General features: G+C 31.6%; 1 protein-coding gene across 2 annotated transcripts in view; it reads right to left on the reverse strand.

The window, feature by feature from the left end:
- LOC140751045 (uncharacterized) overlaps positions 1-10,149 on the reverse strand; it is a 22,576-nt gene extending 12,427 nt beyond the window's left edge. The window contains exon 1 of one of the 2 annotated variants that reach the window (XM_073084863.1): positions 9,870-10,149. The gene's annotated coding sequence lies outside the window, so the exon portion shown is untranslated. Of the gene's footprint in view, positions 1-8,888; positions 8,909-9,869 lie in introns of those variants that run through there. The other variant, XM_073084864.1, reaches the window with a different exon arrangement.
- Between the last annotated feature and the right edge of the window lie 1,752 nt (positions 10,150-11,901).

The following is an 11,901-nucleotide window of genomic DNA, read 5'->3' on the forward strand; positions in this document are numbered from 1 at the left end:
ATTAGCTATACTTACTTTTAGCCACATTAGAATATATATTACGTATTTAGTTCGTTTATGCATTTGCAATTTGCTATGATGTGGCAATACGTGAGTTGCAATTTTGCGATGCCAATCCCATCCGCAATTTCAAAACAATAACGAGTAATTATGTCATTATAAGTTAGTTTCCTGGCTCCAAATCCAGATGGATTTGTTTGCTTTATGTGGTCATCTATGGCGCGGTAATATGTTGCGAAACAACCATTATATAAATAATTGGTCGTCTCATGAATGCTAACGATTGATACGATTAGCGTGCCAATTGTAGCGAAAATCTGTATGTATGAGCAATGTATTTTCCGGATGAAAAATAACGTTAACTGCTTTTACCGTTATTGTTTTAATTTGGACGAATATTGCTTCAATAAATTACATATTCGGTACCAGAAAGCAGTGGTTATTGTTCATTTACTTTGAACGAAATGAACTTTTCCAAAAAAAGTATGTAATAACAATAAGTACTTGAGTAATTTTTTGAAGGGCAGTTTAAATAGTGATTGCAATGCTGTGGTGTTGATGTAACGTACTTGTTGACTTCCTTGTAATCCTTTTATTTAAAATGAAGGTAAATATGACGACCTTCATGAACCCATTCAAAAGGTCTAAATAATTAAGTATAAAATCTTATACAATTCATGGATATTTAGTTTAAGTAAGTATTTTCGAAAATTATATTTCTTTACATTTAAGTAAAACTTAAGTACTCACTCATTGTACCATATCTAAACTTAATGTTGCAGAATTGAATGATAAAAGCAGCTAACTATCCCTCTCACTATTGCATTAGAATGCTCAGCCATACTTAAAGTGGCCACAAAACAGGTGGAGTCAATGAACTTGACAAGAAACTTTTTACTGAAAGTTTTTATTCGTGGTACAAAGATTGAAATGCAATCCCTATCTTTCTTTTAAACAATAGCTTTCGCAAAGCGAAAGAGCGCTGTCTACTCGTATATTCTCAGTTGCAATTTATATATTATGTTTGTATCCATTATTTATTCAGGCAGAGGGCTAGAGTCTTATCACCCTTGACATTTAGCACACGATCGTTTTAATCATAAGCGGTGGCGCTATGGGTAAGTGGACAATTTTGCCGGATGTTTTCAGATAACAGAAGGCCTTCAACAAGCTTGTATCGTATTATATTGTGACAATATTTTAAAGGTAAAACTGCTATCGTTTGGAGTAGTTCTATAACACGGAACTGTACTCCTAGCGGTCACTCATCGGATGGTTGCACGCACACGTTGTTTAATTAAGTGTCTAAAATTTATAGACATAAGTCTCAACTTTTGTGAGCATTGCCTCTTGACTTATTTATAAGTTTTAAGTAAGCAAGTACACAGATACTTTTTATTTGATTTATGCTTCATTTCTTTCGCATCTTAAAGTCAATTCCATTTAAGGATTTTCTTCATGTTAAGTTTTTGTAGTATTCAAGTACTTACCCGTCATTAGCTGTTTAATAAAAAATAATCAAGTGAATTTTAACTAAACAAATAATAAAAAAAATAGTTACTTACTTACATATAAATATAAAAAATAATTTAATATGATCAAATTGACAACGATCGCATTGTTAATCGCCATACATACGAATAGCACCGAGCGAAAGGTGCGCCACGATCGAGGCCAAATTGCAGGCAACCCCGGACCGCAATGCACTCTATTTTATTCACGATTTGCAGTAGCATTGCAATCGTGTAGTCTATAATAGTAGTAACAACATTGTGGAAACTCGATAGACCAGTACATGCAGTTGTGAATAGCTCGAGCGATTCGTTATTACATTTGCTGTGCTCTATAGAAGCCAATCACTGATGATTTAGATAGAGTAACAAGATTAAATATATTGGTTGTATTATTATATCGAAACGCATATTAAAGGGAAGTTACATTTGTTGTCAAGTAAACAATGTAAGTAGTTGCAATGTATTATAGTTGAATTGAATGTAATGTTGATAGAGTAAGAAAGATTGAATATACGAATTTAATGACCAAAGTGTTCCCATTTAACTGAATAATTCCAGTAACTCGTTAACTGCTCGAGCTCAGTAATTCGGTCACTCAGCATTTTCCCGGCATTAAACATTTTAAAGTATTTAGGTCTCACCGGTGTCACGTTTATTAGCCGAAGTAACGTCAGATTGCAGTACCTATATTAGTTTTTGTATCTTAATATCTTTGCCATAAGTATTTAGGTAATTAAGTATATTAAGGCTCACATAACCGTCTAAAGTGCCTTTACTTGAGATAGTCGATCGTGGACCTTTTATTGTTATTTATGGTACCTACTTCGACTTAGGTTAACCTTATGTCTATTTTTCGTAACTCTATGGTCGTGGTCTATTTAACAATTATCACAATACACAAAAGTAGAACTGTCTATGTAGGGTTTGACCGCTAAAACGACAACGAATTAATCGTTTGTGTCCCATTATACAACTTTGGATTGTAGATTTATGCCATGTAAAGATAAATAATATGAAGCATAGTTATTTAAGTATGTATGTCAATGCCTACACGTATATCTACTCACTAATCAATCAAAACATTTTTTTAAGTTCTAAAAATGTTAAATACATATATAAATTTGTGATTGGTTATCAAATCGCAATAATATTTATCTACAAATAAGTTGGTCAAATTTACTGACCCGTAACCGGACAAAGCATTGTAACCTTAATTTCATGGTTCGCCAACAGTCCGGATACTTTCGGGTTTTTGAATTGGATCTGTTATTATGCATTTGAACATTAGTAGCGTTTAATCTGACAGAAATGCGCATTATTTACTTTATTTCATATTTTAAATGTTAAAAAATTATTTTAAATACTTCATTTAGATTCTTTTTCTTTATTATAGGTAACTTATGCCGTAGTAATCATGTGCTGTAAAGTATATAAAATGCTATATGTTTATAAAGTTATCTGCTTGAATTTGAACTTTGATTAGTATATAGGCAGTATAAGCGCCTATGAATTTAAATTATAGTGTGATATTCAAAAATTAAGCCTATAACTAGAATACGAGTGCATTGCATGACAACATTGACAACTATTATCCATTATAATTTGTCCATAAGTAGCTTTACCTAACCGTACAGTAATATCTCGGTTAATTTGATACGTAATAACATGAACTAACTTGCCTTGTTATTTGGCATTGGATAGATCAAAGGTAAATTATTATATATACGTTAGCTGTGTACACTGTATGAATTAGTTTATAAGTAAGAAAATGCTTTGTTTTTTGTCTGATCTTACTTTTTATGTAGGTATAGTTTTTTTACTTATTTTATTGAGTTCTTATTCTGTTGATGACAAAATGACTATTGAATATATGGCTACAACACAACATAATTATAAAAATTAAGGGAGTAATTCCTCTATTTTTTTCTATTACACTAGAACAGTCAAGAAGCTTGCAATTGCCGATGGTAATAGGGTTTGAATCATATATGGACATCATTAATTCTACACAAGATTGGAGTCTTAACTGATGTTAGTCATAGGAAAATTGTTATCTCTGATGCTTTCATGTGAAACTCTACAACAACCGCAAGTTATTTCCTTACGCGTTTTATAAATGTTGGTTTTGTATGACGTGAATTTATAACAAACAGTGTTACAAGAGATAATAAACAGTGTTCGATCTAGAAAACATTGCTTGGTGCCTACCGGTCGACCTTCGTGTACAAATAAAAAAAATATTATAGAACAAACATTTCTGGTTGTTTAATTTTAAGTAATACACATAGTTGCTTTAAGTAAAGCTAACTTTAAAAATATATTTCTAGTTCTTGTTGCTTAAATTTCAAGTTGTAGTCGGGGCGTCGGACTAGTCAACAAAACGAGAGAGTTGGTAGAGTCGACTTTTTAACGCGGCCGCTCGTCGTGAATTACCATTAGAGTATTATGTAAATTAAGCTTGACTTTCTTTTGACGGTTCAATTAGTGTACGGAATCAAAGCAAGAAAATTTTATTACAGTAAAACATCTTTGAGCCGTTCTTCATTAATTAAATCCAGCAATGATGCGAAATGTTTTTTTTTTTAATGAAACGTGATTAAAGTGAACCTTCTCTTAAGGAAGAAGTATTTCTCAACAATATAGATCTGTTCTTCGGCAAAGGTACTGATATACTTTATAAATATATTTACCGTATTAGGGATTGGTAATATGGTAAATATTATGTACAGTAATATATTTTATGTACCTAATTATTTGCTAAAATATTATTTTGAAATATTTTTACAACTTTTTAGTGTCCAGTGACACATTGCCTTTTCTTGTAGGGGACCATTCCTAATTAAGCAACCATTACGCGTTAATAAATGTCAATTTGTACCAGCAAAGCGTAAATGTTTAATTAGTATAACCAATTAAACTGACTGAATTGGATAAATCAATATTTTCATGCTTTCTTGGTTTATTTCTAAATCTGTAAGTATTTACTTATACCACGAAAAAATAATGAAAATGTTTTAAATATAAAATACCGTAACTGTATCTAAAGTTCCTTATCAAGTAACCTTAACAATATTTAACAAAACTAATGAGGCAATGAATAGAAAACATCGAAAATTATAAATAATTATTTAAGGCCATTAAGACTTATTGATTTAGAATTACTGGTATTAAACAAAGAGTTTTGAGTGTATGTTTTGGGTATGTCTGTCCGAATGACGTGTTGGGGTCGGTACTTTCACTCGGGCGTTGGATACATAGAATCTCACGACCTCGGCCCGTACGGAGAAGAAACTCGTATGGCCAAATAAGAATATAAAATAGGACTATGCAACATTATCATTTAAAGTATGTTTAAGCGATTATTCATAAATATAACGAAAGTCAATTGTCCATCGCCCTCATCATGATCATATGCTCAAGCAAAACCGTTAAGAAAAAAAACAATTTACCAATCGATTAAATTGCGTTTGGCAACTATTGACTCTTTAGTGTTATCAATAAAAAAGAGTATAATAATATGTTAATGAGCAATTTTTTGATCAATTATCACAAGTTTCTATTCACAACATCGATGTGAAGTAGTAAATTCCAGAATAATATGACGAAAATTGAATAAGGTCAAGCTTAAAAACGCTTAATAATATTACACAGCAGTAAATACTCAGAGCAAAAATTGTAACAGGAACTCATTTAATCGAATATGCATTTGAATTTATTTAGTAAGATTTTATAATAATTATTTTGTCACATTTTTTTTGCTTTTCTACGACTGGCATAACTAACATAAGTTTCATAATTTGTTATTAATATATATTAGTATTATTAATATATAATAGTAGTTATTGATATATAGGGTCCATTTGTACTTAGAATCTTTCGAAAACTACATAAAATTGCCTGATTAATTAGTAGAATAGTTTATTGCACATTTACGAGCTATCAAAACAACCAAAACATTGAAGTTTATTTTGAATGACATGTAAGTGACATGACATATACCTTATCAGCGCTTTATAAATATTATGGTATTAAAACGATTTTTGATAATGTAGAAGACATGGCCACAGTAGTTGCGGACAGTCGATGGCCGTCGCGGTCCGCGGTGTGAAGTGAAAGCAGTGCCCTTTGATGCGCCACGTGCCTCCTCCAATCACTGCACTCTTACGTCATTTGACTATTATCCACATGTTTTATAAACAAACATTGAACACAAAGAAACGTAATCTAAACTAATTATAACTGAGCTACAGGACGTAAGTTTTACGTAAATTCATTGTTCTTGCTATTATAAGCTGACTAGCGTCGCAATAACATTTACGTTTACTTTATAAATTTATTTTTAAAATACTAACATTACACATTTATGTACCACGATCAAAAATACATTTGTTTTGTTTCCTTGTTTACATCGATGCCAGTATTGCAAGGTAGGTATAGTCCGCGTAAAACTGCTAGTCCGCTCTGAATATAAAAATGAATCGCGTCGCCATAGAAAATTTTATGACTACACCGGCTCGCAACAACTTCAGAGCGGACTAGCAGTTTGGTGCGAACTATAAATAAGTTCGCATTCTTCATAATCTTGTAGAGTAGCCTATGATAACATGAAATGTTGCTTATTTAAAATGAGTTATAATTACAAATCTGTGAAACAATGTCCCGTTTTAACTATTCAACGAATGCAATATCGTACATTATCGATATTTTATTTATTGCAGAAATCTTGTTTCGATATCTTAGAGATGGATGTGTAACTGACGTGTACTTTCGATATTAAGCATTAATAAATGCAAATAGAAACAGTATTTGTAGTGTAAGTAGTTTGAAAAATACTTTTTTTTATTGAAATTAATGACAAATGTTAATAAAAAGCAATGAATGAATAAAATACAACACAAGTTGTAGAATTCATATTGTTATTCGGAGAAGCTGATTCTGAGAAGTCAGATGGTTTTCCTTGTTACGTGGCCAGAAACGCGATTTTTTAACATTCCAGTACTTACATACTTATTGCAAAGAAAATGTGATTAATTAAATTGCAAATAAGTATTTTAAAGCACAAAGTTGAATAACACGCAAATAAAATGTCCTATTTATACATATTTACTCTAAGTATAGCGTATTATTTATATTGTCCTACAGTAACATATAAAAGACATCAACGCGTTTACGCTTCAGCGTTCTGAGTACACCTAAGTTGGCCTCAATTAAAGGCAATAATAACCGCAATATAGGCTTGTTGCTTTGCTAAATGAGCTTAGTATTTTTTACCAGTAAGTAGTAAGACAAAATAACTAATTATAAGAAATATTACCGAATAACAATAAAAATCTTGTTAAATGAACCTCAACACCGTTAAGAATAGAAAGCGTGGTTTATTAAGAATCAATATCGTCCGAAAGCTGTTTCGTAATTGTCTACATAACATAAATAAGGTTTATGTAAAATATACCTACTTCATAATGTTCCGGTTGTTTATGACCTGGGAACTTTGTAAAAACTATGCTTTATGCTAATCGGTCACGTGCTTAACGAGTGTACAATGGCACACATTTTAAAAGTCTTCCACGACTTTCGTACAAAAAACTTCATAAAAATATTCAATAAAATAAAAAATACTTAAATGAAAATAGCAAAATTCTAGATTATACAAATAAAAATAGTTCTTCGTGCTCTTTGAGTTGGGGCCGATAATTTCTATTTATTCATGGTAGAGCAATGGTAAAATTGAAAAATACGTTTCTTTTTGATACATTTTTAAGGCTTCCGACACACAATCTTTAAGACATTATTCTCTACAAACTTCACAGAATAAGTCTAGAAATGTTTACTTAATATGCAATGTTGAAATCTAATTATATAAAATCGCACCTAAGGAATTTAAGTGTGACTAGCAAACAGACATGCATATTTATGTTTCTGGCGTATTTTTTAAATAAAGGAGGAAAAAATAGTTTCAACGAATTATGTTATATATAGTTTTATGTATTGTTGCTGCTAAAAACTTTCAAGTATTTGAATTTTACAAAACTCCACCCACATGCTACTTTGAATTCTAATGTCAGTATGTCAAATAGATGGAATACTTTTAAGTTTTCTCCGGTTTATGACCATTCAGTCATTATGTTGCTATCATAATAAATTGTTATTCATAAAAGTGTGTCTTTTCTTGACCCACTAACCTTTGTGAAGCCATTGATCGGTACACATATGCATATCTACATATTGCATATGAATCTTCAAGAACAAGATAGTCTACTTAGAACTGCAATTACAGTTATGGCTGTTTGAAAGATAGGTATTAAAGATTTTGGTTTTGATTGTGGTTTTCGTGAAACCACAAATCATACTTATTATTAAATAAAAAGGAATGATAAATAATTCACAGACTAAAATAAGTAACAGTTAAGAAAGTTAAATGAGATGACCATAATTCCAATTATACCAATGAAAATACAAACAACATATCCTATTACATATCGTTATTATATGCTATTAAAGTTTATATACCAGGGTTTCATATTTTGAAAGTTTATTGAAGATAAAGTAGAAATTGTTCCGAATATCATATACAATGTAAGTACTTGCCTCTTCTGATTCATGTTACAAACTTAAATTTAAGTTACTTAAAATAATAAATTGCTAGCTTATTTAAGTTCGATTTATAGGTAGGTACAAACTAAAGGTATTTAATTAAATTGATAAATTTTGATTACGGAATATTATTAATATCGTCGTATGAAATGTATTGCCGGTATGGTATGATTATTAGTGGCACAAAACGGAAGCAGCTTCGTTTTACGTAATTACATACGTTCATGCTTACTGTTGTAATTTATTTAATTTGGAGAACTGTTTTTCTATGAATAATGACGGCTGTTTAATGCACAACTTGCAATTTCCTGCAACAGTTATTAGAATTAATTTTGTATTAACTTAAGTAATAGTAAAAGAATCAAGTATACCTTTAATTACTTAAGTACTATCAGCTTTTTCTTTATTTATTTTACGAATTTTAGATAACAGGGAAGTTGATCACGAATTTTATATATTTATTCAATTTCAGACTTGGCTAATAATAGATTAAAGGAGGAGCAGTAATTGTTATTTATTATTTTCAGGCAAAAATTACCCAATCTCGCTCATTTTAAACTTAGCTTAGCCAGTGCATAAAGGCAGACAAAACAATTATGGAAAATGCATTTTTATTTGATACCATACAAGCAAATATATTGATAATAAACTGAAGTTATTTTGAAATTGCAAAGTAATTGATACTACAACTTTATTTATCTTCATACTATAAATGTTCTTGAAACTTACTTGTACAAGTATCAGTAATTCAGTAATAAACAGATTATATTAAATACGCACCAATGTATTGTAGTGGTCAGCAACCGTTACCTCGTGCAGTGTGCACTACACTTTCGTAAACCAGCCTGATTGATACATATATCACGCACACGGTTTCATCACCATCGACATTCGGTGAACGGCGTTAGCAATTGTTTTACGTTGCGCATTCGAATGCGGTACCCTTTTTTGCAGGAATGACAAGGAATTGTTGCACCAATAGTCGATACTATCCAGTTAGTTCTATGGAAACATTGTAGGCATTCGGACCGTGGGATAGTATTGTTCTCTGCAGCGCACACGAAAGAAATTGAGGACATTTGCTACTTCGCTAGTGGGCCATTGGTTTATGTTTCCTATTGGTCTAAAAATTCTATTCATGTTATATCAATCATATTTTGTTTCCGGTACAAATCAGCAAAAAAACCAGCAATCATAAACCATACTTTAGCACACGTATACAGCTGTAATTATTAAACAAGTCTCAATAAGAGTGACGGAAACTGAATTTGCTGTTTGTAATTCCGCATTTTTTGTACCTTCATTGTTTTCATAGTTGAGGTACGAATAAGAGTTGTAAGTCCATTAGTTATTGTTCATTTCAATCGACATCCTCGTAAACACACATTAGGTAGTCGTTATGAAGCAATTTCTTAGTTAGTAAAGTACAATGTTTAACAGATAAAAATAAATATATATCCTGGCTAAATGATTTTTGAACAAATACTTAATTCATTGAGCTATAATTCTGCATAAATTCATATTGATAAGTCGTTACGTCTAATACATAATTATTTTATATGTAGTTTTTAGTTGCTATAAAACGTAGTTTAAGTTTAAGTTTAACCGGATTTACTTATACTTAAGTACTATGTAAAATGGATTAGATATTTGGCAGTTGAAAAGAAATCGATGGAAAATTGTGAGCAATAGGTACCTGAATTCATTATATAGTTCGTAAAACTAATTATAAAATATTTAAATAGTACAAACAATACAAACCTTACAGTTATTCCAAAGCTGGGGCGTGCAACAGCCAACTAGTGTATTGCTTCGTTTAAAAAATATAAATTCACGTAAGAAAGTTAAAAACAATCTTAATAAACTGTTTACTTTAACCAATTTTATATGAAAGATCCAGTATTGTCCTTTTATAACCGAATATTTGCGTGTTATACGAGTACATTTAAGTTTATCGTAAAGTCGGAGTTCACATGCACGTGTACAGACGCGCACGGTGTAGCGTCGCGGTTTGGACTGCGCGGGCGCAACGCGGAGAAACTCAAGAGAAAAGTGGCTTCCCCCTGCGCAGGCGCAGCCCATTACATCAGTGCTCTCATTGCTGATATTGTTTGAATCTCAATTTAAGATAAGTGTTAACACAAACCTGAAGTGCCATTGCTACTTCCGCTTTCCGCTTGTTGCCGCTAACAGCCGGTGTGTTAACGGCGACGCAACGGTAATAAACTTACAAGCAAAGCAACTTAACCATTGGTTTGTTACGTTAACCATGACTTTTGTTTGTTTTTACCACAACACTTTGTGAACACTTCGTTTTTCGGAGTTGTTACCTCATAGCTTTGTAATATAATGCTGCATACTGTATGATTGTATACAGTAAAAGGACTATGTGTCCACGGAAAAATAACTCACTTTAATATTTGAATGCCATGTGTGTAAGTAATTGTTGTGCTCTCGTAATATGAAGCAAATAAAGCAGTCACATTAAATTAGTTAATTATGTAATTACGTTTTTGTTTTTGATTGTTTAAAATCCAACATCACATGCTTTTTAAAAAAAATCTTAAGCGTTGCTACAAACCAACCAGATCACTCGAGGAACGGATATAATATACCTGTTGATGCAGAAGGACACAAATGACCGGTCTCAATGACGCCAGAAAACTGAGACCTCTATCATAGCTGATAAAAGTGTATCGAAGTAAAGACCATTCGAAAACCTTTTATGGTTACGTAGAGTTCCCGACGCTGTATTTTTACGTTGTACTCGTAGACTTTATTTTAGTTTTTAAACGAGACGCCTACACACATTTTTCTTTATTGTGAAAGATTAAAGCAGGTAATAAAATTTATGTCAGTGCTCTCCATTCGTCAGTATCTCGTTGTCGTGGGATAATAATTAGTTACAAAGTATCAAACAACCTCTTAAGTAAGTTTAAAAATCAATCAAGTGGAACACAATTTTCGTTTCCAAATATCTACCTATAATATAATATATGTTATTACCCACAGCATAACTTGTTCGGCGATTACTGGAAATGCATTGCATGTTGTAGGTAGGTACTTGTTACATACATCACTTATCTAAGTCCGTCTCGTAATAGTTCCTTCCTGGTGGATAATTATTTTATCTTTAATGAGCGTAGAAAATAGTGTAAAATTTTCCTTCATCAATATTACTTATTTGTATATTACTACGTACCTACCTGCGGACTATATATTGAATTATATGAATATTATCTATTTAAGAGTATACCTACTCATCAAGAGTTTGTACACTTGATTTGTAAAGTTTTTATTTGCATTTAAAATTAATATTTTAAAGACAATTCGGTACCCATAAGTAGATCCTTGTAGGAATAATTAATTATATTAACCCATTTATTTATCGTGTAAGAGATTTTAAAGACGTAAAATGATCAAGTAAGTCCGTAGTAGGTATCCAATTCGATACTCAATAAATAAACATGTTTTGCAACGCCAATTATATCTTTTTATAATCTTGTTACGTTATGTTATTCGTAACATTTTAGCATCCAAAAAATGCGGATACAGATAGACTGAAAGCGGAAGCAATATACGCATATATATATAATTATATACATATAGGAATGTTCTTTAAAACCTTTAGAATTATATAGAGACGCCTGAGGCGGGTGGTGTGAGAGCCTACGTTCGTTTCCATTTGCAGTTGCAGGCGGAGCGATGTTTGCATCATTGCACAAGCACTTTCACCACTCCTCGCGCTAACGAGAACCGCAAACGGGGTGCCGTGACGCATTGTGAGTTACGT

The sequence above is a fragment of the Epargyreus clarus genome, unplaced genomic scaffold (assembly GCF_041222505.1).
Source record: "Epargyreus clarus isolate Ecla_fem2 unplaced genomic scaffold, WU_Ecla_fem_2.2 ptg000021l, whole genome shotgun sequence".
NCBI lineage: Eukaryota > Metazoa > Arthropoda > Insecta > Lepidoptera > Hesperiidae > Epargyreus > Epargyreus clarus.